Genomic DNA, 26,789 nt, shown 5'->3' on the forward strand with positions numbered 1-26,789 from the left:
TATTTAACAGAGTCTTGGGAATTCTAACCAGAGCAGTTAGGCAAGAAAAGGAAATGAAAGGCATCCAAATTGGAAAGGAAGAAGTAAAATGATCTCTGTACACAAATGATATGATCTTATAGGTAGAAAACTCTAAAGATTCCACACACATACACAAATTGTTAGAACTTATAAACAATTTCAGTAGAGTCACAGGATACAAAAACACAAAAAGTCAGTTGCACTTCTACACACTAACAGTGAACCAAAAGGAAATTAAGAAAACGATTCCATTTACATTAGCATCAAAAAGAATAAAATACTTAGTAATACTTAGGAAGCAAGGAGGTGAAGGACATGTACAATGAAAACTAAAAAACATTGCTAAAAGAAATTAAAGAATGCATGAGCAAATGAAAAGACATTCCATGTTCACACTGGAAATCTTAATATTGTTAAGATTGTCAGTATTACCAAAGAAATCTACCATTTCAATGAAGTCGTTATCAAAATCCCAGTGACAGTTTTTGCACAAATGGAAAAACCCATTCTAAAATACATATAGAATCTCAAGGGACACTGAATATCCAAGACTCTCTTGAAAAAGAACAAAGCTAGAGGACTTGCCATCCTGATTTCACAACTTAGTATTAAGCCATAGTAGTCAAAACAGCATAATACTGGCAAAAGGCCTACATATATAGACTACCCGAAAAGAATAGAGAGCCCGGAAGTAACCCTCACATAAATAGTCAAATGATTTTCCACAAGGGGCCAAAGAGTATTCAATGGGGAAAGGACAGGCTTTTCATGAAATGGTGCTGAGAAAACTGGACATCCACATGCAAACATGATGTTAGACCCTCACACCATATACAAAAATAAGCTCATGTATGAGCTCGGGCTGCTGTAACAAAATACTACAGACTGGGTAGCTAAACAATGTAAATTTAATTTTCTCACACTTCTGGAGCCTGGGAAGTCCAAGATTAAGGTGCCAATAGAGTTGGTGTCTGGTGAAGGCCTTCCTCCTGCATTGCAGATGACTGCCTTTTGCTGTGTGCTCATCTGGCCATTCCTCAGTACATATGGAGAGAGGGTGGAGGGGGCACTCTGATTTCTTTTCCTCTTCTTATAAGGTCATTAATCCTGTAGGATTAGGAACCCACCCTCATGACCTCATTTAACCTTAATTACCTCTTAAAGATCCATCTCCGAATATGCTCACATTAGGGGTTAGGGCTTAAATATGAACTTGGGGGGAACACAATTCAATCTATAGCAATTCAAAATGGATCCATGACCTAAATATAAGACCGAAAACTATACAACTCTTAGAATATAGGGCAGAAGCTTCATGTCATTGGATCTGGCCTTGATTTATTGGATATGACACCAAAAAATCGCAGACAACAACAACAAAAAAATAAAAATAGACCAATTGGATTTCATGAAAATTTAAAACATTTGTGCATCAAAAGACATCAACAAAGTAAAAAGGAAACTCACAAAACGGGAGAAAATATTTGAAAATCAAATATTAATCAGAGATTAATATGAATATATATAGAACTCCTGAAACTAAACAAGAGAACAAACAACCTGATTAAAAAGTGGGCAAAGGACTTGAATAGGCTTTTCTCTAAGGAAGATACACAAATGGCTGATAAGCACATGAAAAGATGTTCAACATCACTAGTTATTCAGCAAATGCAAATTGAAACTGTAGTGAGATACCACCTCACACCCATTAGAATGACTGCTATCGAAAAAACGGTAAATAACAAGTGTCAGTGAGGATGAGGAAAAATTGGAATTGTGCACTGGTGGTGAGAATGTAAAATGGTACAACCACTGGGGAAAAGAGAATGGTGGTTCCTCAAAGAATTAAACATAGACTTACCATTTAATCCAGCAATTCCACTTTCCTCAAAATAATTGAAAGAGGGTCTGGAAGAAATATTTGTACGTGCATGTTTATAGCAACGTTACTCACAATACTCAAGAGGTCGAAACCAGCTAAGTGTCCAGTGATGTATGAATGGATAAGCAAAATGTGGTATATGCATTCAAGGCAATAGTATTCAACCTTAAAAAGGAAGAAAATTCTGACATATACTACAAAATGGATGCAACTTGAGGACATTATGCTAAGTGAAATAAGCCAGTCACAAAAAGACAAATAATGTATGGTTCTACTTTTATGAAGTACTTAGAATAGACAAAATCATAGAGACAGAAAGTAGAAGGGTGGTTGCCAGTAGCTGGGGGTGGTGGTGGTGGTGGAATGGGGAGTTATTGTTTAATTAGTGCAGAATTTCAGTCTTGCAAGATGAAAAGAGTTCTGGAGATGGGTCATGGTGATGGTAGCACAACAATATGAATATACTTAACACCACTGAACTGTACACTTAAAAATAGTTAATATGGTAAATTTTATGTTATGTGTATTTCATCACAGTAAAAAAACAAAAAAAAGACAATTGAGCCCATGATCACAGCAAACTTAATCTTTCATCTTGACAGTTTTGACAGCCTTGTAAGTAATGGGCTCAAAAATCAAATTCAAGACCTGTACTAGAGTCTAAATACATTTGTATCCCAAAGTGCTATGGCCCTAGATTAAGTGGCAACATGAAGTAACTCTTCTAAATTTCAGCCTAGGTTTGTACTGCTGGGTGGTCTGCAGAGGGGGACCTCAAACCTTGAATTTGGTGGAGATAATTCTAAACTGATAATACTTCCAGGTGCTTAACAGAAGCAAAAGCGGATCCTCTGTGGAGGACAGTGTTGTCATCTAAGGCCTCAAGTTAGTTAATTTTTTATGCATGATAACTGGTACCATGGTGAGAAGTAGCAAAACCAAAAGATAATCAAAACAGATTTTAAGCACTGGAATTACAAAAAATGAATTATCAGGAGCAGAGGTCCAGAAGGAAGTAGAAATCTCTCTATTGCTTAAGGCCTTGCCCTTTTGGAAGAAATATTATTTTTCAAAATTATAAGATCCTTGTTCACCAGTGTTTTTATTCCTCCTCCTTAAAAATATGCAGAGTTTATAAAAATCGATAAGGAAAAGGCCCAATGGAAAAAGCAGGTGAAGGGTATGAATAACAATTTACATTGGAGGAAATCCAATGACTAAAGACAGTTTGAAAAGATTCCCAGCCTCACTGGTGATCACGGAAAATGAAATTGAAAACAGCAAAGGGATATTCTTTTTCATTTAGCCAATAACCATAATACTTCAGAGCAGGGCCTCAGATGCTCCTGATGGGAGTATGGATTGCTCCATTCTTTGGGAAGAAAAGCCTGGAAATAGATATTAAGATGAAAAATACATATGTTCTTTGAAATTTCATTTTGGGGGATATATCTTGTGGAAATAAAGCATACACAAACACACAAACAAACACAGATATTTTCCACAGGCAGGTTTCTAGGGGCATAAATATATACACAATTAATTAACAACTGAACGCTACTTGAATGCCAATCAATAGAATGTTTGACTAAACTATAGTACCTCTTTACTATGGATTATTTATTATGCAGTTATTAAAAAGATGAATTATATTTGTTATGGTAACCTGTGATCAGCGATCTTTGATATTACTATTTTAATTGTTTTGCATTGCCACAAACCACTCCCATATAAGATGGTGAACTTAATCAATAAATGTTGTGTGTGTTCTGACTGCTCGACTTATCAGCTGTTCCGTCATCTCTGTCCCTCTCCTCAGGCCTCTCTATTCCCTGAGGCAAAACAATATTGAAATTGGCCAATTAATAACCTGCAATGGCCTCTAAGTGTTCAAGTGAAAGAAAGAGTTGCATGTCTCTCACTTTAAGCCAAAAGCTAGAAATGATTACGCCTAGTGAGGAAGGCATGTCAAAATCCAAAATAGGCTGAAAGCAAACGGTTGCACCAAACAGTTAGCCAAGTTGTGAATGCATACAGTACTTTCTTTTTTCTTCTTTTTAAAAATAATTGTTTAATATGCAACTAATACGTGATTACTATAGAAAAATTAGAAAATAAGTAAAACAAATCATCTAATTCTTTTGCATGAAAATAATGTTAACCTTTTTAATATCTTTCCAGATTTTTTCTCTATAAACCTATGTACTTTTTAAAGCAGCTTATTGAGAGACATTTCTCACACCATGCAATTAATCCATTAATGTGTACAATTCAGTGGTTTTTTAGTATATTCACAAGATTATGAAAATCACCACAACCAATTTTAGAACATTTTCATGACTCCAAAAAGGAAACCCCAATTAGCGAGTACCCCCCATTTGCTCATAACCACCACCCTCAGTCCTGAACAGCCACTAATCTACTTTCTCTCTCTCTCTATTTACCTGTTCTGGCCATTTCATATAAATGGAATTATACAATATATGGTCTTTTGTGACTGGATTAATTCATTTAGCATGTTTACAAGCTTCATCCATGTCGTAGCATGTGTCATACTTTTTTTAAATTGCCAAATAATATTCCATTTTGTGGATATGCCACAACTATATACTTTTAATAAAAACTATCATACAAAATGACTACTAGTAGATGTAAGATTTCTTTTAGAGGTGATGAAAATGTTCTATAATTGGTTGATGTCATGGTTATTCAATTCTAAATGTACTGAAAACCATTGAATTGTATACTTTAAATATGTGAATTGCATGATATATGAATTATATCTCAATAAATCTGTTATTAAAAAGTATACCATATTTGCTCTTTAGAAACCACTCTTTAATGATGTTATTAACATTCTCCCACATAACTAAGTAGGTTTCAAAGTATAGTTTTTAATGGCCATACAATAATTTTTATTTTACTTAACAAATCCCCTAGTTTTATTTTTTTAATTAATTAATTAATTATTTTTCATGTTTTATCATTTTATTAGGAATAATTCCAAATGGGTTATGGAGAAAACTTATTCATTGAGTTTGATGAATTTTCCAAAAACTCTTAATGAAGACATGTTCACCAATAAACAATAAAACATGCAGCAGAACTATCATATACTGAGCAAAGAGTCTGGCTGATACCCAAAGCAACATGTACCATAAAAAAGATACAATATAAAGGAAGACAATCTGCTGAGTATTAAAAATCATCTCAATATGAACTCTTTGCAACTAGCACAGAATTAATTAGCTATCCAATCCAAATCCAAATCCAAGCTTGGCTGATGGGAGCCAGGAGTCAATAATAGGGGGGAAATATAAATTCCTCAGTGCAAAAGATCTGGACAGTGTTTTGGAGCATTTCCCTGGCTGGTACAAGCAGTATTAAAAAATCTTTTTGGCAAGGGAGAAAAATAAATACAAATGGAATGCTACATTTTTTAAATCAGCAGACTGTCCCAGGAATGATAAAGGTATCAATAAAATAGCAAGGGGACAACTTTAAAACATTATTTACTGTGGGCTCAGAAAAACATTCAAAATGGATTGATTTAAAGGTGTCACATTAGCTATGTCCAGGCGTTTAGGCTTAAGGGAAGTAAAATTAAAAGAGGACACCTTTTTTCCCCCAAGTTAAGGAGAATCTCTTTAAAACCAAGCATATTGCTAAATGGCAACATTATACTTGGTAAACAATAGCTGGCAACAAAATATGTTTAAATGCTGTAATATTCTGCCCAAACCAGTCCCAGATACTGTTTAATAACCAAGATGCAAACTAATTTTGTTGTAACAAGCCTAGACCAGTTCTATCAAATGTGTCCTTGGTTAGATATCTAGTTTCATTTAATGTTTTGAAAGCTCATTTGACAGTCAAGTCCCTCATGCAGACCGGTTCCTTGTGTAGCACAAGTGGCTTGAACATACCATGTTCTGTTACGAAGAGACTGAAGACCTAATTTATCTGTCATTTCCCTAATGGCCGTAGCATTTGGCAAATCCTGTTTGTTTGCAAAAAGCAGCAATGCTGCATCTCGCAACTCATCTTCCTGAAGCATTTTATGCAGCTCTTCTGCTCCTTTCTGAATTCTTTCACAATCATTGCTATCTACCACAAAAATAAGACCCTGGGTATTTTGGAAGTAATGCCTCCAGAGATGCCTAATTTTATCGTGACCATCAACATCCCATACTGTGAAACAAATGTTCTTATATTCTACTGTTTCCACATTAAAACCAGTGGTAGGAATGGTGGTGACTATCTCTCCTAACTTCAGTTTATACAGAATGGTCGTCCTGCCAGCAGCATCCAATCCAACCATCAAAATACACATCTGCTTCCTGCCGAAGAGATGCGAGAAGAGGGAGAAGAAGGTGAGGCCCATGGTGGTAGTGGCACTTGCAATGGGCAGGAGCAGAAGGGGTTTAGGGCATCCCTGGGCCTTCTTTCATGCTCCTGGCAAACTCAGGGAGGAAAGAGGAGATGAAGTTGGCAGGGACAGCTCGCTAACCGGTGTGTAGGCTGGAGCTGCCCTCCGGGACAGGAATTAGCGGGGTGATGACCTGCTTGACGACTGGCGGGGCAGCTCTGGCTCTGGTGCTAAATCTTTAGCTGTGCCATGTCACATGGCAGCCGCGGCGACTCCGGCAGCGGCCCGGCCTCTCCAACGTGGAAAGAATCGCGTCACCGCCACCACCTCCCCCTCCCCTAGTTTTAAAAAGTTAGGTTGTTTCCAGTGATTTTGCAATTATACAAAATACCTTGATGAACCTCTTGGTACATAAATCTATTTGCCCGTATCTGATCATTTCATGAAAAAAGCTTTTGAACTCTTTTTCTGGCACTACGGTTATGTTTCTGTTGCTAAAAATTCTTTCAGCTTTATTGCCATACATGGTAGTTTTCTCTCTGAACTCTAAATTTCTGTCTGAGCCTTATAATGATTTTATTAAAGATTCCTTTTATCCTTAAAAATATTTAATAGGTTTAGTATCGGAAGTGAACAAGTAAAGCTTCCTAGGCTAAGACGCAGTTTCTTTACAGTTTTTTCTTGTAGTTGATTTCTAATATTATAGCGTTGTGGTAGGAAAAAGATGATTGATATGATTTCAGTTTTCTTAAATTTACCGAAGCTCACTTTGTGGCCCAGGTTGTGATCAATCCTGGAGAATGTTGCACGTGCACTTGAGAAGAATGTGTATTCTGCTGTTTTGGGATGGAATGCTCTATAAATATCAATTTAATCCATCTGGTCTAATGTGTCATTTAAGGCTTGTGTTTCCTTATTGATTTTCTGCCTGGATCATCTGTCCATTGATGAAAGTAGGGTGTTAGAGCCCTCCACTATTATATATATTGTTACTGTTGATTTCTCCTTTTACGATTGTTAGTATTTGCCTTATAATTTGAGGTGCTTCTATGTTGGGTGCATATATATTTCCAATTGTTATATCTTCCTGGATTGATTTCTTGATCATTATGTAGTGTCCTTTTCATCTCTTGTAACAGTCTTTATTTTAAAGTCTATTTTGTCTGATATGAGAATTGCTACTCCAGGTTTATTTTGTTTTTGTTTTTGTTTTTTGCGGTACGTGGGCCTCTCACTGTTGTGGCCTCTCCCGTGGCGGAGCACAGGCTCTGGACGCGCAGGCTCAGTGGCCATGGCTGACAGGCCCAGCTGCTCCGTGGCATGTGGGATCTTCCCGGACCGGGGCATGAACCCATGTCCCCTGCATTGGCAGGCGGACTCTCAACTGCTACGCCACCAGGGAAGCCCTACTCCAGGTTTATTTTGATTTCCATTGGCATGGAATACATTTTTCCACCCCCTCACTTTCAGTCTGTATGTGTCCCTTGATCTAAAGTAGGTCTCTTATAAACAGCATATGTACAGGTCTTGTTTTTGTATCCATTCAGCCAGTCTATGTCTTTTGGTTGGAGCATTTAATCCATTTACATTTAAGGTAATTATCGATATGTATGTTCTTATTGTCATTTTGTTAATTGTTTTGGATTTGTTTTTGTGTTTTTTCTTCCCTTCCTCTTTCATTCTCTTCTCTTGTGATTTGATGACTTACTTTAGTGTTGTGTTTGGATTGCTTTTTCTTTTTTGTGTGTATCTATTGTAGATTTTCAGTTTGCTGTTCCCATGAGGTTTTGATATAGATGTCTGTATATAAACAACAATATAGATTGTTTTAAGTTGCTAGTCTTTTCATTTCAAATTCATTTCCAATATCCTGCATTTGTGCTCTCATCTTCTCACAATTGCTGATTTTGATATCATATTTGTGTGCAGATGATTTCCTACCTTTACTGTATGTTTGCCTTTACCAGTGAGCTTTTCATTCATAATTTTCTTGTTTCTAGTTGTGGCCTTTTCTTTTCCACCTAGAGAAGTTCCTTTAGCACTTGTTGCAAAGCTGGATGGTGGTGCTGAATTCTCTTAGCTTTTACTTGTCTGTAAAGCTTTTGATTTCTATGTTGAATCTGAATGACAGCCCTGCTGGGTAGAGTATTCTTGGTTGTAGGTTCTTCCCTTTCATCACTTTAAGTATATTGTGCCACTCCCTTCCGGCCTGCAGAGTTTCTGCTGAGAAATCACCTGACAACCTTATGGGAGTTCCCTTGTATATTGTTTGTTGCTTTTCCTTTGTTGCTTTTAATACTTTTTCTTTGTGTTTAATTTTTGTCAGTTTGATTACTAACTGTCTCAGTGTGTTCCTCCTTGGGTTTATCCTGCCTGGGACTCTCTGTACTTCCTGGACTTGGGTGACTGTTTCCTTCCCATGTTAGGGAAGTTTTCAGATATTATCTGTTCAAATATGTTCTCAGGCCCTTTCTCTCTCTCTTCTCCTTCTGGGACCCCTATAATGGAAATGTTGGTGCATTTCATGTTTTCCCAGAGGTCTCTCAGACTGTTCTCATTTCTTTTTCATTCTTTTCTCTTTATTCTGTTCTGCAGCAGTGATTTCCACCATGCTGCTTTCCAGGTCACTTATCTGTTCTTCTGCCTCTGTTATTCTGCTATTGGTTCCTTCTAGTGTATTATTCATTTCAGTTATTGTATTGTTCATCTCTGTTTGTTTGTTCTTTAGTTCTTCTAGGTCTTTGTTAAACATTTCTTATGTCTTCTCGATCTTTGCCTCCATTCTTTTTCTGAGATCTTGGATCATCTTCACTATCATTACTCTGAATTTTTTTCAGATAAATTGCCTATCTCCACTTCACTTAGTTGTTCTTTTGGGGTTTTTCTTGTTCCTTTATCTGGGACATATTCCTCTGTCAGATATCTCATTTTGTCTCATTTTTGTGATTGCAGATTTGTTCCACAGGCTGCAGTGTTTTAGTTCTTCAAGCTTCTGCTGTCTGCCCCCTGGTGGATGAGGCTGTCTAAGAGGCTTATGCAGGCTTCCTGGTGGGAGGGACTGGTAGCTTCCCACTGGTGGGTGGACCTGGGTCTGGTCCCCCTGGTGGGCAGGCTCGTGTCTGGTTGTGTGTTCATTATCGGGCAGCTGCATACTCAGGAAGACTTTAGGCAGCCTGTCTGCTGATGCATGGGGCTGTGTTCCCACCCTGTTGGTTGTTTGGCTTGAGGCATCCCAGCACTGGAGGCTTCAGGCTGTTGTGGCGGGGCCAGGTCTTGGTGAGAAAATGGCAGCCTCCAAGAGGGCTCACCCCAATGAGTACTCCCCAGAACTACTGCTGCTAGTGGCCTTGTCCCCACAGTGAGCCACAGCCGCCCCCCAGCCACCTCTGCAGGAGACACTCCAATACTAGCAAGTAGGTCTGGCCCAGTCTCTTATGATGTCACTGCTGTTTTCCCTGGGTCCTGGCACACATGAGACCCTGTGTGCACACTCCAAGAGTGGAGTTTCTGTTCCCCCCAGTCCTGTGGAATTCCTGCAATAAAGCCCCACTCACCTTCAAAGCCAAACTCTCTGGGGGCTCCTTCTCCCATTGCTAGACCCCCAGGCTGGAGAGCCTGAAGTGGGGCTCAGAACTTTCACTCCTATAGGAGAACTTCTGTGGTATAATTATCTTCCTGTTTGTGGGGCGCCCACCTAGGGTTTATGGGATTTGATTTTATTGCAGTCTTGCTCCTCCTACTATTTAGTGGCTTCTTTTTTAAAAAAATATTTATTTATTTGTTTATTTGGCTGTACTGGGTGTTAGTTGAGGCACACGGGATCTTCGTTTCTGCGTGCAGGATCTTTAGTTGCAGCATGCGGGATCTTTTAGTTGTGGCATGCAGGACCTAGTTCCCTGACCAGGGATCAAACCTGAGCCCCCTGCAATGGGAGCACAGAATCTTTTTTTTTTAACATCTTTATTGGAGTATAATTGCTTTACAATGGTGTGTTAGTTTCTGCTTTATAACGAAGTGAATCAGCCATACATATACATATATCCCCATATCTCCTCCCTCTCGCGTCTCCCTCCCACCCTCCCTATCCCACCCCTCTAGGTGGTCACAAAGCACCGAGCTGATCTCCCTGTGCTATGCGGCTGCTTCCCACTAGCTATCTATTTCACATTTGGTAGTGTATATATGTCCATGCCACTCTCTCACTTCGTCCCAGCTTACCCTTCCCCTGCCTCATGTCCTCAACTGCTGGACCACCAGGGAAGTCCCTGTGACTTCTTTGTTTTTCGATGTAGGGTATCTTTTCTGGTAGGCTGCAGTGTTTTTGTTTGTTTTTTGTTTGTTTTGTCGATTGTTGTTCAGCAGTCAGTTGGGATTTTGATGTTTCCATAAGAAGAAGTGAGCTCATGTCCTTCTACTCCGCTATCTTGTCTCCTCCTCCTCCAAGAGATACTTTCTTGAAGGAAATTAAAAATGCTACTCCAGTGAACACGTGAATGAAACAGCCTTATTGCTGATATGGAGATGGTTTTAGTGGTCTGGATAGAAGATCAGATCACAACATTTGCCACAACATTTCCTTAAGCCAACTAAACCAGAGCAAGGTCCTAACTCTCTTAAATTCTATGAAGGCTGAGAGAGGTGAGGAAGCTGTAGAAGAAAAAGTTGAAACTAGCAGAGGTTGGTTCATGAGATTTAAGAGAATAAGTCATCTTCATAACTTCAAAGAGCAAGGTACGGCAGCAAGTGCTGATGCAGAAGCTGCAGCATCTTATCCAGGAGATCTAGCTAAGATAATGAAGGTGGCTACACTAAATAACAAATGAATCAGTGTAGATGAAACCGCCTTATATTGGAAGAAGTTGCCATCTAGGACTTTAAGCTAGAGAGGAGAAGTCAATTCCTGGCTTCAAAGCTTCAAAGGACAGGCTGATGTTCTTGTTGGGGGCTAATGCAGCTGGTCACTTTAGGTTGAACCCAATGCTTATTTACCATTCTGAAAATCCTAGGGCTGTTAAGAATTTTGCTAAACCAACTTGCCTATGCTCCATAAACAAAACAACAAAGCCTGCATGACAGCACGTCTATTGACAACATGGTCTACTGAATATCTTAAGCCCACTGTTGTGAACTACAGCTCAGAAAAAATGATTTCTTTCAAAATATTACTGCTCATTGACAATGTACCTGGTCACCCAAGAGCTCTAGTGGAGATGTATAATGAGATACATATTGTTTTCATGCCTGCTAACACAATATCTATCCTGCAGCCCATGGATCAAGGAGTCATTTTGACTTTCAAGTCTTATTAAGAAGTACATTTCATAAGGCTATAGCTGCCATAGAAATTCCTCTGATAGATATGGGTAAAGTAAATTGCAAACCTTCTGGAAAGGATTCACCATTCTAGATGCCATTAAGAACATTTGTGATTCATGGGAAGAGCTCAAAATATCAACATTAACAGGGGTTTGGAAGAACTTGATTCTAACCCTCATGATGAGTTTCAGGGGTTAAAGACTTTAGTGGAGGAAGTAACTGCAGATGTGTTATAAACAGCAAGAGAACTAGAATTAGAACTGGAGCCTGAAGATATGATTGAATTGTTGCAATCTCATGATAAAACTTTAACAGATGAGGAGTTGCTTCTTATGAATGAGCAAAGAAAATGCTTCTTTGAGGTAGGGTCTATTTGTGGTGAAGACTCTGAAGATTGTTGAAATGACAACAAAAGATTTAGAATGTTGCTTAGTTTATAAAGCAGCAGCAGGGTTTGATACGAATGATTCCAATTTTGAAAAAAGTTCTACTGTGGATAAAATGCTCTCAAACAGCATTGCATGCTACAGAGAAATCGTTCATGAAAGGAACAGTCAATCGATGTGGCAGACTTCATTGTTGTCTTATTTTAAGAAATGGCCATGGCCACCCCAGCCTTCAGCATCCACCACCCTGATCAGTCAGCAGCCACCAACACCAACGCAAGACCCTCCATCAGCAAAAAGATTATGACTTGTTGAAGGCTCAGATGATGGTTAGCATTTTTTAGCAATAAAGTATTTTTTTTTAGAATTGACATCTTTGCTATATTTTATTTATTTATTTATTTATTTATTTATTTATGGCTGCATTGGGTCTTTGTTGCTGCACACGGGCTTTCTCTAGTTGCAGCGAGCAGGGGCTGCTCTTCGTTGCAGTGCGTGGGCTTCTTATTGCGGTGGCTTCTCTTGTTGCAGAGCACGGGCTCTAGGCACATGGGCTTCAGTAGTTGTGGCACATGGGCTTCAGTAGTTGTGGCTCGTGGGTCTACAGAGTGGGCTTCAGTAGCTGTGGCGCATGGGCTTAGTTGCTCCACGGCATGTAGGATCATCCTGGACCAGGGATCGAACCCGTGTCCCCTACATTGGCAGGTGGATTCTTAACCACTGCTCCACCAGGGAAGTCCCTAAAACATGTTTTAATGTAGGTATGGACATTGTTTTTTTAAAAAAACATAATGCTACTGCACAGTTGACTATAGTATAGTAAACATAACTTTTATATGCACTGGGAAGCTAAAAAATTTGTGTGACTCACTTTATGGCAATATTCACTTTATTGCTGTGGTCTGGAACCAAGTCTGCTATATCTCTGAGGTATACCCGTGAATCAAATGTTCAGATGGCAGTGACTTCTGGTAATTGACATAGTAGCTTGATTGAACCAAAACCCTCCCACAGATAATAATTACAAAATATGGGGAAAATTCAAAAAAATTATTTGAAGGCTCTGGAGACAAACAAAAGCAGGTAGAAGTTGGAGGAAAGTCTACCCTTGAACAGCCCAGGGCAGGGTTTACATTACCCTGTCTCTTTGCCTGTAGGGAAGCTGAAAGCTGAAGTGTCAATGGACAGAAGTCCAGAAATCATGGCGAAATCCTGGGGTAGGGCCATGCTGAGGGAGTGAATCCCCAAACTGTATATAAACTACTCCCAGATTCTCACTGGATAGCTGAGACCTGGGGCCTAGGCTGCATCGAGCCCATTGCGTGGAGGACATTCTGGAGGTAGCACCCAGCCTTCCTATGGACCTCAGTAACTGTTGGCTTCTTGTCTTTTTGGCTCAAGAAATCTGCTTTTGTTTATATGAAAATGGTTCAATGTATACAGAATTCTAGGAAATGCAAAATAAACTATAGTGATAGCAGGTTAATGCTTGAAGAAGATGGGGGAGAGGGAAGAGGAAAGGATTACTAGTGACATGAAGAAACTTTGGAGGTGATATGTTCATTATCTTGATTGTGGTGGTTTTGTGTGTTTATGCATATATCAAAACATGAAATTACATACTTTACGTGCAGTTTATTTATTGTATGTCAGTTATACTTCAATAAAGCCATAGTTTTATAAAACCGCACAGGGAGTTGAAAGCAAATGGTAGGAAAGATATATCATGCAAACTCTAAACATATGAAGGCTGGAGTATCCACACTTCAGTATTTCCAGAATTAAAGCAGAGCATTTAATAGTGGAAAAAGGATTAATCTGTCAGAAAGCTATAACAATGATAAATGTCTATGCTCTGAATAATTGAACTTCAAAATATATAAAGCAAAAACTAACAGAAATGAAAGGGAAAATGGGCATATCCACAACAAGAGTTGAAGATTTTAACTCCCCTCTTTCAGTAACTGATAGAACAGCTAGGCAAAAAGTCAGGTACAATACAAGACTTGAACGCCACCACCAATGACTTTGACTTAATTGACATTTATAGAACACTTTACCCAATAACTGCAGAATACACATCTTTTCAAGTGCACAGGAAACATTCACTGAGATAGACCACTCTGTGGTCTGAATGTTTGTATCCCTCACATATTCATATGTTGAAGCCCAATATAATGGTGATGGAACTTGGAGCCCTTTGAAGGTGCTTAAGTCATAATGGTGGAATCCTCATTAATGAGATTAGTGCTCTTATAAAGAGATACCCTAGAGAGCTTCCTAGCCCCCTTCCATCATGTGAGGACACAGTGAGAAGGCACTGGCTGTGAACCAGGAAGAGGGCCTTCACCAGAATGGGGCCTTGCTGAAGACTTGATCTTGGACTTTGCAGCCTCTAGAGCTGTGAGAAGTAAATATCGGTTTATAAGGTACCCAGCTGATGGTATTTTGTTATAGCAGTCTGAACAGACTAAGACAGACTCTGGTCTGGGCCATCAAACAATAAAATTCAAATGTCTGAGTTCTCACAGACTGTGTTTTTTTACCATTATAAAGTTAAACTTGAAAAGCCCAAATATTTGGAAGTTAACACAGTTCTAAATAATGCACAAGTAAAAATCAAAACTCAAAATTATTTTTAACTGATCAGTAATAAAAACACAGTATTTCAAAGTTTGTGGAATGTAGCTAAAGTTAAGGTAGATTATTACATTGAGATAATATTTAATCATCCCTGAATGCTTAGGAAAAACCTGCTTGGTCATGATATGTTAGTCTTTTAGAATAGATTGCTAGATTTCACTTAGGATTTTTGCATTTAAGCTCACAAGTCTGGTTTCCGGTTTTCATTGTTTGTACTATTTTTGTCTGATTTTGAAATTAAAGGTTACACTATCATCAAAGAATAGTTTGGAAGATTTCCATCATTTTTTCTCCTCTGTTCTCATTCTCTGATCATAACGTAAGAGAATGATCTCACAATAAAACGATGTAGTAAAAGCTCTTCCATAAAGCGCTGAACTGGTATCATTTTTAGGGTTAAAATATTTTCAAATTATTCCATACTTGTTGGTCTATTCAGGTTTTCTCTTTTTGTGCGACAATTTTATTAACTTACCCTAAAATAATCCTTTTTTTTTTTTTTTTGGTACGCAGGCCTCTCACTGTTGTGTCCTCTCCCGTTGCGGAGCACAGGCTCCGGACGCGCAGGCTCAGTGGCCATGGCTCACGGGCCCAGCCACTCCGCGGCATATGGGATCTTCCCGGACCAGGGCACAAACCCGTGTCCCCTGCCTCGGCAGGCAGATTCTTAACCACTGTGCCACCAGGGAAGCCCTTGAACTCTATTTCTTAAAACAGGGTATCAATAGATTTTTACATTTTTATTTAATTCAATATATTATATTTTACATTATAATTTCTTTTTGATGCAAACTTTATTTAAAAGTGAGTTTCTTAAATACATGCACCCCAGTGTTCATAGCAGCACTATTTATAAAAGCCAAGACATGGAAGCAACCTAAATTTCCATTGACAGATGAATGGATAAAGATGTACATATATACAATGGAATATTACTCAGCCACAAGAAATAATGAAATAATGCCATTTGCAGCAACACGGATGGACTTAGAGATTATCATAGTAAGTGAAGTAAGAGAGAGAAAAACAAATATCATGTGATATCACTTATACGTGGAATCTAAAATATGATACAAATAAACTTATTTACAAAACAGAAACAGACTTACAGACATAGAAAACAAACGTGGTTACCAACAGGAAAAGTGGGGTGGTAGGGGGAGGAAATTAGAGGAGTTTGGGATTAGGAGATACAAACTACTATATATAAAATAGATAAACAACAAGGTCCTACTGTGTAGCACAGGGAACTATATTCAATATCTTGTGGTAAATTATAATGGAAAAGACTATTAAAAAGAATATATATCTGAATCACTTTTGTGTACATCAGAAACTAACTTCAAAAAAAAAAACCTCAATTAAAAAAAGTGAGTTTCTTAATTTCTAAACATAGAAATATTATTAAGTTGTCTTATTAATTTCTAATTTAATTACATTGTGGTCAGAGATGTGGTCCATATTGTTTTAATCCGAAACATTTTGAGAATGACTTTATAGACATATATATGGTTAATTTAAAAAATTGATATAAAATTCACATACTGTAAAATTCACCACTTAAAAGTATACAATTCCATTGTTTTTAGTATACTTACAAGATTATGCAAACATAACCTCTAGTAATTCCAGAACATTTCCATCACCCCTGAAAGAACCCACAGACCCCCTAGAAGTCACTGCCCACCCCCCCCAGCAGCCCCTTGCAACTAATCTATTTCCTGTCTCTATGCATCTGCCTATTCTGGATATTTCATATAAATGGCTCATAAAATATGTGGCCTTTTGTCTTCAGTTTCTTTTACTCACCATAATGTTTTTAAGGTTCATCCATTTTGTAGCATGTATGAGTACTGCATTCCTTTTTATGGCCAAATTTATATATATATATATATATATATAGAGAGAGAGAGAGAGAGAGAGAGCTTATATATATAGTTTATAAACTATATATATACATACATATAGTTTCTCAGTGATGGAAATTTGGTTTTTTTCCACTTTTTGGCTATTATGAATAATGGTACTATGGACATTAGTCTGTAAGTTTTGGTGGGGATTTATGATTTTATTTCTTTTGAGTAGAAATTTATTTCTCTAAAAGTAGAATTGCTAGGTCCTATGGTAACTCTGTGTTTAATTTTTTGAGGAACTGCCAAACTGTTTCCCAAGTGGCTGTACCATTTTACATTCCCACAAGCAGTGGATGAGGGTTCTGATTTCTCCATACCCTCACCAACACTTACTGCTTTTTGTCTGTTGGGGAAACAGTGCTGTTGGGGAAACCCAAGATGAAAAGCAGAGTATGACAAATGAATCTAACTGTATTATAAATGTATGACATTCCACACTTGAAAAGGGTAGAAAAGAGCTAACCTGTATAACTTTGAACAACAGTGTTCTGACTGAATATTGTAAGGCTAATAATAAAAAGAACTGTATAATACATAAACACTGAATTGGGTTGTTAAATTTATTTCTCACATCCTTTAACCCACAGGAAATGTGTTAGCAATTCTAAAACTAGTTTGCATATATGACAAACAGGTAAATATATATATATTATGATAACGAGAGTCATGTTTCTTACTGTCAGAGAAAGAAGTTACAGATACACAAAGGAAAAATTCTATGCTGTTGTGCTGGATTAGATTCTTTTTTTTTTTTTAATTTTTAGCTGCGCTGGGTCTTTGCTTCGTTGCTGTGCACATGCTCGTTACGACGCATGGGCTTCTCTAGTTGCAGTGCGTGGGCTTCTCTAGTTGCGGTGTGTGGGCTCCAGAGCGTGCGGGCTCAGTAGTTGCGGTGTGTGGGCTTAGTTGCCCCACGGCATGTGGGATCTTAGTTCACCGATCAGGGACCAAACCTGCGTCCCCTGCATTGGAAAGCAGATTCTTAACCACTGGACCACCAGAGAAGTCCCTGGATTAGATTCTGAGGTATTAGTTTGACCTTTTTTTTATATGCATTTTTTTTTTTTTTTTTTTTTTTTTTTTGCGGTATGTGGGCCTCTCACTGCTGTGGCCTCTCCCATTGCGGAGCACAGGCTCCGGACGCGCAGGCTCAGCGGCCATGGCTCACGGGCCCAGCCGCTCCGCAGCATGTGGGACCTTCCCGGACCGGGGCACGAACCCACGTCCCCTGCATCGGCAGGCGGACTCTCAACCACTGCGCCACCAGGGAAGCCCTATATGCATTTTTAATGTGGTAAAAATACATAACATAGAAGTCCTTATTTTAATAATTTTTAAGTATCCAGTACAGTGGAAATAGTACATTCACGTTGTTGGGAAAGCATCACCATTATCAATTTCCAGAACTTTTTCATAATCCCAAAGTGAAACTCTGCACCTATTAAACAATACCGCCCCATTCTCCCTCCCCCAGCCCCTGATAATCTCTGTTCTACTTCATTTCTTTATGTTTTTAACTCTTCAAGCTTCCTCATATAAGTGGACGCATACAATATTTGTCTTTTTTTTTTTGATCGGCTTATTTCACTTAGCATAATGTCTTCAAGGTATATCTACACTGTAGCATGTATCAGAATTTCATTCTTTTTTAAAGACTATATATACCACATTTTGTTTATCCATTCATCCATTGATGGACATTTGGGTTGTTTCTACCTTTTGGCTATTGTGAACAATGCTTCTATGAACACTGATTACAGACAATTGCTTGAGTTCATCTTTTCAGTTTTTTTAGTTATATACCCAGAAGGAAAATGGCTAGATCAAATGTTAAGACTATGTTTAATATTTTGAGGACAGCCATACTTTTTCCACAATGACTGCACCATTCTTTTCTTTTTTTAACATCTTTATTGGGGTATAATTGCTTTACAATGGTGTGTTAGTTTCTGCTTTATAACTAAGTGAATCGGTTATACATATACATATGTTCCCACATCTCTTCCCTCTTGCGTCTCCCTCCCTCCCACCCTCCCTATCCCACCCCTCCAGGCGGTCACAAAGCACCGAGCTGATCTCCCTGTGCCATGCGGCTGCTTCCCACTAGCTATCTACCTTACATTTGGTAGTGTATATATGTTCATGACTCTCTCACTTTGTCACAGCTCACCCTTCCCCCTCCCCATATCCTCAAGTCTGTTCTCTAGTAGGTCTGTGTCTTTATTCCTGTCTTACCCCTAGGTCCTTCATGACATTTTTTTTCTTAAATTCCATATGTATGTGTTAGCATATGGTATTTGTCTTTCTCTTTCTGACTTACTTCACTCTGTATGACAGACTCTAGGTCTATCCACCTCATTACAAATGGCTCAATTTCGTTTCTTTTTATGGCTGAGTAATATTCCATTGTATATATGTGCCACATCTTTTTTATCCATTCATCCGATGATGGGCAGTTAGGTGGTTTCCATCTCTGGGCTATTGTAAATAGAGCTGCAATGAACATTTTGGTACATGACTCTTTTTGAATTATGGTTTTCTCAGGGTATACACCCAGTAGTGGGATTGCTGGGTCATATGGTAGTTCTATTTGTAGTTTTTTAAGGAACCTCCATACTGTTCTCCATAGTGGCTGTACCAATTCACATTCCCACCAGCAGTGCAAGAGTGTTCCCTTTTCTTCACACCCTCTCCAGCATTTATTGTTTCTAGATTTTTTGATGATGGCCATTCTGACTGGTGTGAGATGATATCTCATTGTAGTTTTGATTTGCATTTCTCTAATGATTAATGATGTTGAGCATTCTTTCATGTGTTTGTTGGCAGTCTGTATATCTTCTTTGGAGAAATGTCTATTTAGGTCTTCTGCCCATTTTTGGATTGGGTTGTTTGTTTTTTTGGTATTGAGCTGCGTGAGCTGCTTGTAAATTTTGGAGATTAGTCCTTTGTCAGTTACTTCATTTGCAAATATTTTCTCCCATTCTGAGGGTTGTCTTTTGGTCTTGTTTATGGTTTCCTTTGCTGTGCAAAAGCTTTTAAGTTTCATTAGGTCCCCTTTGCTTATGTTTGTTTTTACTTCCATTTCTCTAGGAGGTGGGTCAAAAAGGATCTTGCTGTGACTTATGTCATAGAGTGTTCTGCCTATGTTTTCCTCTAAGAGTTTGATAGTTTCTGGCCTTACATTTAGGTCTTTAATCCATTTTGAGCTTATTTTTGTGTATGGTGTTAGGGAGTGATGTAATCTCATACTTTTACATGTACCTGTCCAGTTTTCCCAGCACCACTTATTGAAGAGGCTGTCCTTTCTCCACTGTACATTCCTGCCTCCTTTATCAAAGATAAGGTGACCATATGTGCGTGGGTTTATCTCTGGGCTTTCTATCCTGTTCCATTGATCTATCTTTCTGTTTTTGTGCCAGTACCACACTGTCTTGATTACTGTAGCTTTGTAGTATAGTCTGAAGTCAGGGAGCCTGATTCTTCCAGCTCCGTTTTTCGTTCTCAAGATTGCTTTGACTATTCGGGGTCTTTTGTGTTTCCATACAAATTGTGAATTTTTTTGTTCTAGTTCTGTGAAAAATGCCAGTGGTAGTTTGGTAGGGATTGCATTGAATCTGTAGATTGCTTTGTGTAGTATAGTCATTTTCACAATGTTGATTCTTCCAATCCAAGAACATGGTATATCTCTCCATCTATTTGTATCATCTTTAATTTCTTTCATCAGTGTCTCTTTTTTTTTTTTGGCACACAGGCCTCTCACTGTTGTGGCCTCTCCCGTTGTGGAGCACAGGCTCCGGAAGCACAGGCTCAGCGGCCATGGCTCACGGGCCCAGCCGCTCTGCGGCATGTGGGATCTTCCCGGACCGGGGCATGAACCCGTGTCCCCTGCATTGGCAGGCGGACTCTCAACCACTGTGCCACCAGGGAAGCCCCTGACTGCACCATTTTATACTTCCACTATAAATGCACAAAAGTTCCAATTTCTCCACATCCTTGCCAACACTTCTTGTTTTCAGCTGAAAAAATACATATCTGTACAGATAGATTTTAAAATACAGATGTATGTATATATGACTTAATATTCACACATTTCCTTGTTCTGCCAGCTGAGAGGACCTAGAAGCAGTGACACACCAATGGTGATGAGAGAAAAAAAATGGGAGCACATAGAAAGACACAGGAGCCAACCTGAAAGAGCTCCCATTGTCACAGCTGAAAAAATTTGAGCAACATTTCTGTGGTATTCTCCAAAATTTGTAACCTCGGTCTACTTACAAGATTACATCAGGCAAACCCAAATTGAAGGACATTCTTCGAAATACCTGACCTATGCGCTTCAAAAGTGTCAAGGTCATGAAAGGCAAGGAAAGAGTGAGGAACTGTCACAGATTAGAAGAAAGTAAGGAAACATGACAGCTAAATGCAAAGTGGAATCCTGGATTGAATTTTGGAAGAAAAAAAAGAACATTAGTGGGAAAATTGGTACAGTCTAAGTAAGGTCTGTAGTTTAGTTAGTGTGGTATTGCAACAATGTTAATTTCTTAATTTTGACAATTGTATTATGGTTATACAGATGTTGACATTAGGGGATGCTGGGTGAAGAACATAGCGAATTATGCAATCATTGCAAATTTTCTGTACATTGAAAATGTTCCTTAAGCCAAGTTTTTGTGAAAATGTTTTATGTGCTTAACTGATTTTTTGTGCATTTCTCAAGTATTGAATGTGTTAAAATCTTCCACCATGATGGTAGATTAGTCTATTACCCTTCATAATTGTATCAGTGTTTACTTTATATAGTTAATGCTATATTACTAGGCACATGCAAATTTAAAATTGTGTATCTACCTGGTGAAATAATACTTTATGAAGTTTTCCTCTTTATCACTTGTAGTGATTTTTGCCTTGAAGTCTATTTTGTCTGGTATCAATGTAACTTTAGCAACTTTCTTTTGGTTAGAATTTCCCTAATATCTTTTTCTAACCTTTTACTTTCAACATCTCAGCATCCTTGTGCTTGAAAAGTGTCTCTTTAAAGCAGGTAGTACTCTTAAAAAAAATCCAATCTGACGACCTTTGCCTTTTATGATTGTAATCACTAATGTTTCAGTTTACAGCTATCATCTTTGTACTTTTTATTCTCCCACCTGTTTTATATGTATTTTTCCCTTTTCTTGCCCTATTTTGGATATATTCGGTATTTTTTCTCATCTTCCCCTTGTTATTTCCCTCTCCCCCATGCCCAGATAGTCTGGAAGTTAGGATTAGGGCTATAATACTTTTTTACTCCAAGAACTAAAATATGCTGTTTCTCTTTAACAGAAGTAATAAATAAATTTAAAAATAATAAATAAAAATCTGGTTTGTAGCATTTGCCTATTTCTGTGATGTAAGTGCTCCCATCATGGCTGATTTCAAGCTAGCATCGTTGAATGTGGAGTCAGAAAGAAATGTCCAGAAATCGCTTGTAAGTGGCATTGAGCTGCCAGCACACCACTTACACCCTCAATCAATTAAAGGGTCTTAGAATACTTTTCTTCCACTTACTATTATGCTATTGTTGACATGTATTTTAACTCTCTGTATTAGTTTTTTCCTGCTGCTGTAACAAATCACTACAAGCTTAGTGGCTTGAAACAACACAATTTATTATCTTCCAATTCTGTAGGCCAGAAGTTCAATTCAGACCTCATTGAGCTAAAATCAATGTGTTGGCAAGGCTGTATTCCTTGCTAGAGGCCCTAGGGGAGAATCTGTTTCCTTGCCTTTTTCAGCTTCTAGAGGTGGCCTGTATATCTTGGCTCAGGGCCCCTTCCTTATTCTTCAAATCCAGCAACAGCAGGTCAAGTCCTTGTATCCTATCATTCTGAACTTTTCTTTTTTTTTTTTTTAACTTTTTTCTACCTTTAAGGACCCTTGTGGTGGACACTGCTCCTCCCCCAGTGATCCATTTCCTATTCCCATATTAAAATCATCTGATTACCAACCTTAGTTCCATCTGCAACCTTAATTTCCCCTTGCCATGTAACATAACATGTTCACAGGTTATAGGGATTAGAATGTGGGCATCGTTGGGGCACCATTACTTTGCCTACTAATCTTGCCTTAGAATTGTTTTATTTAACCTAAAATACATTATTATTGTTGTTTTTGTTTTTAAGGCCAATGTTTGTTTAAATTTACCCACACAGTTACTATTTTCTGTGCTCTTTACTAACTCTTGCAGCCCAGATATTCCATCTGCCAATTTTCCTCTTCCCTAGAGTACATTCTTTGGTGTTATGCATTTCATTCTTATCTAACCAGGTATGGATTTTTGTTTGTTTGTTTTGCTTGATATTTGTTCAGCTCTTTGCATCTGTGAGTTGTTGTATTTCATCAATTCTTAGTCATTATCCTTTCAGATATTGCTTCTTCTCCATTTTCTCTTCCTTCCCAGCTGGGTCCACAATTACATATATGTTAAACTTTCTCCATCTTCTGTGTTTCTTAACCCTTCTTCATATTTTCCATCTCTTTGACCTTTTGCTCCATTCTAGATAATCTTTTCAGTTCTATATTCCAGTTCACCAATTTCTTTTCAGTGTGTCTAATTTGCAGTTAAACCCATCCATTACACTTGTGATTTTAATTATATTTTATTTGTTTTGATTCTCTTCCAAATCTCATTCGTCATTTTTTGTATATATATTCAAGATTATCTTTTATTTCTTTCAAAGTGTTAAACATAGTTACTGTAAAATCTGTGTCTAATAATTCCATTTATTTAAAATTCTTGAAGGTCTGTTCCAGCTTTTTTATTTTTGCATGCATGGGGCCTTGTTTCTGTTTGTTTTATTTTTGACTATCAGATGCTCATTTTTCTTGGAATTTTATTTCAGAAATTCTTTGAGGCCTGGAATAAATGTGTATTCTTCCAGAGAGGATTTCTGTTTGTGTCTTCCAGGCTCCTGGAAGGACTCCCAGTCCAGGATTACTCTAAATTGACTTCTCAATTTTCCGATTACCCAGACAGTATGAATTCAGGCTGTAAACTCATGTGAGGATCACTTATCACTGTGATATTCTCAGAGGTTATCCTCCTAAGCCAAACTGGAGACAGTCAACTCTCCTCTGAGGTGGAGGCCAGTTTACTTCTAGTTCACTCCCAGTACTATGTGTGTGGCCCTTTGGCGTTGCAGCTTTAGGGAGGGAGGCTCTTCTTCTACGGTCCTTGTTGCCTTGGGTGGGTCCTGAGATTTGTTTTCTCTTTCTCAAACACCTGAGCCTATGAAAACCCAAACTCATGTTCCCTTGGTAAGGCAAAGATCCCCAAAGAGAAGGAGGCTGAAGTTGCTCTCTAGGTTCACTTCTTTGTTTTGAACCAGAGAATTCCTAACTTTCTTACAAACTCATTGGAGAGGTTTAATATTTTTTAAATTGTCCAGAGTTTTAAAATTCTTTATAGCACTAGGGTCAAAGCAAATATATAGCCTGCATTTTCTTTTTTCTTTTTTTTTAAACATCTTTATTGGAGTATAATTGCTTTACAATGGTGTGTTAGTTTCTGCTTTATAACAAACTGAATCAGTTATACATATACATATGTCCCCATATCTCTTCCCCCTTGCGTCTCCCTCCCTCCCACCCTCCCACCCTCCCTATCCCACCCCTCTAGGTGGTCACATAGCACTGAGCTGATCTCCCTGTGCTATGCAGCTGCTTCCCACTAGCTATCTATTTTACATTTGGTAGTGTATATATGTCCATGCCACTCTCTCACTTTGTCCCAGCTTACCCTTCCCCCTCCCTGTGTCCTCAAGTCCATTCTCTAGTAGGTCTGCGTCTTTATTCTCGTCTTGCCCGTAGGTTCTTCATGACCATTTTTTTTTTTTTTTAGATTCCATATATATGTGTTAGCATACGGTATTTTTTTTTCTCTTTCTGACTTACTTCATTCTGTATGACAGACTCTAGTCCGTCCACCTCACTACAAATAACTCAATTTCATTTCTTTTTATTAGCCCATTTTCGGATGATTAAAATCCACTCTTTCAGGCCTTTAATTTCAACAATATATTTAAAAGACTCTGAGATATGTAATTGATTCTCTTATAATTTTTTTTTGTGGTAACATATAAATGTACCATTTTAATCATTTTTAAGTGTACAATTCAGTGGCATTAACTACATTCATAATGTTGTGCAACCACAACATCACTATATCTATTTCCAAAGAAAACTTTTTATCATCTCTAGGGACTCTGTAACAATTAAGCAATAACTCCCCATTCCCCATATACCTCTGGGCCCTGGTAACCTCTAATCTACTTTCTTTCTCTATTAATTTGCCTGTTCTTGTTATCTCATCTAAGTGGAATCATACAATATTTATCCTTTCGTGTCTGCCTTACTTCACCTAGCATGTTTTCAAGCTTCATCCATGTGGTAGCATGATTCAGAATTCCATTCCTTCTTATGACTGAATAGTATTCTATTTTATATTTATACCATATTTTGTTTATCCGCTCAGTTGCTGATGGACATTTGGGTTACTTCCACCTTTTAGCGATTGTGATTCATTGCTGCTGTGAATATTGGTGTGAGTGTATCTGTTTGAGTCCCTCTTTTGAATTCTTTTGAGCATATACCCAGAAGCTGAACTGTTGGATCATATGGAATTTCTATGTTTAGCTTTTTGGACAACTGCCAAACTGTCCTCCACAGTGCCTGAACCACTTTACATTCCCACCAGCAGTGTCTGAGGGTCCCAACTTCTCTACATTCTCATCAGCACTTGGGGTTTTCTGTTGTTTTGATTGTAGCCATTTTAGTACGTGGGGAGTGGTATCTCATTGTGGTTTTTATGTGCATTTCTTTAATGACTAATTGTGTTGAGCATATTTTCATATACTCGGAGGGTATATCTGCCTTGGAGAAATGTCTAGCCAAGCCCTTTGCCCATTTTTTATTGGGTTTTTTTTTGTCGTTGAGTTGTAGGGTTTCCTTATGAATTTTGGATATTAATCCCTTATCAGGTATGTGATTTGCAAATATCTTCTCCCAGTCTATAGGTTGCCATTTCACTCTCTTTTCATAGTGTCCTTTGATGCACAAAAATTTTAAATTTTGATGAAGCTCAATTTATCTATTTTTTCTTTTGTTGCCTGTGCTTGCAGTGCCATATCCAAAATATTATAGCTAAATCCAATGCCCTGAAGCTTCTCCCCTATGTTTCTTCCAAGAGTTTTATTGTTTTAACTTGTATGTTTAGGTCTTAGATTCATTTGAGTAATTCTGTATATGATGTGGGGTATGAGTCCAACTTTAGTCTTCAGTATGTGGATATTCAGTTTTCTCAGCACCGTTTTTGAAAAGACCATCCTTTCCACATTAAATGGCCTTAGTACTTAAGTCAAAAATATATTGGGCCAAGGGGGACCAAGATGGAAGAGTAGGGGGACATGGAGCTCACCTCCCCCAACAAACACATCAAAAGTACATCTACACGTGGAACGATAATCACGGAAAACCAACTGGAAACTGGCAAAAGAACTCCTCCTATACAGCCAAAGCTGGAAGAAAGATGTCCATGTAACTGTGCAGGATGGGGAAAAAAGGCATTGGGTCAGAAGCTGCACCCCTGGCAGGGATCTGTAAGGAACAGAAGTCCACATAGGTGAATTCTCACCCTGGGGAGCAGGTTGACTAAAAATATGGGCATCCCAGTTCTGGGGTCCTGCAGGGAGGAGACAAGCCCCCTTGTCTGCTGGGAAATCTGCTGAGACAGAGAGAAGGGCTGAGGAAGCCTAGACTCTACTTGTGAGCAGTGCCTGCATGTTGGCTTGATAAGAATCAGGGTGGAGAGAGCCTTGTACTGGCTGCTGCTATCTTGCCACACTTCCCAGTCCAAAAGGATGAATACCCCACTCCTGCTCACTCCACACCACAGCCTGGCACAAGATCAGGGCAAAGATCAGTCTAGCTATGCAGAGACAGACCAGGGCACCTGGGGTGTGATCTGGGTGGAACCACAGAGACCATTGTCAGCACATGTACTGGGGCACCAAGCCTGGCTGGGCAGACGTTGTCAGCGCACACACTGGGGGATGCCATAAGAATGTACAAATGCTCAGCACTGACTCTCAGGCAGACTGGCCCTGGGCAGGAGTGCACAGTGGTTTATGTCATAGCATGAGTGCTCCAACCCCACCCACTCCACACCACAGATTAGCACTAGATCTGGGGCAGACGGGTCCTTGGAGAAGTCTTCCACAGAG

General features: G+C 38.6%; 1 protein-coding gene and 1 pseudogene across 4 annotated transcripts in view; one reads left to right on the top strand and one right to left on the bottom strand.

The window, feature by feature from the left end:
• Positions 1–26,789, top strand: part of URGCP (upregulator of cell proliferation) — a 92,521-nt gene that overhangs the window by 17,858 nt on the left and 47,874 nt on the right. For 2 of the 4 annotated variants that reach the window (XM_067745702.1, XM_067745704.1), the window contains one exon: positions 6,180–6,276. The exons of the other annotated variants lie outside the window; for them this stretch is intronic. The gene's annotated coding sequence lies outside the window, so the exon portion shown is untranslated. The remainder of the gene's footprint in view (positions 1–6,179; positions 6,277–26,789) is intronic. 4 annotated transcript variants of the gene reach the window in all.
• Positions 4,909–7,054, bottom strand: LOC137228793 (ADP-ribosylation factor 4 pseudogene; annotated as a pseudogene).

The sequence above is a fragment of the Pseudorca crassidens genome, chromosome 8, assembly GCF_039906515.1.
Source record: "Pseudorca crassidens isolate mPseCra1 chromosome 8, mPseCra1.hap1, whole genome shotgun sequence".
Lineage (NCBI taxonomy): Eukaryota > Metazoa > Chordata > Mammalia > Artiodactyla > Delphinidae > Pseudorca > Pseudorca crassidens.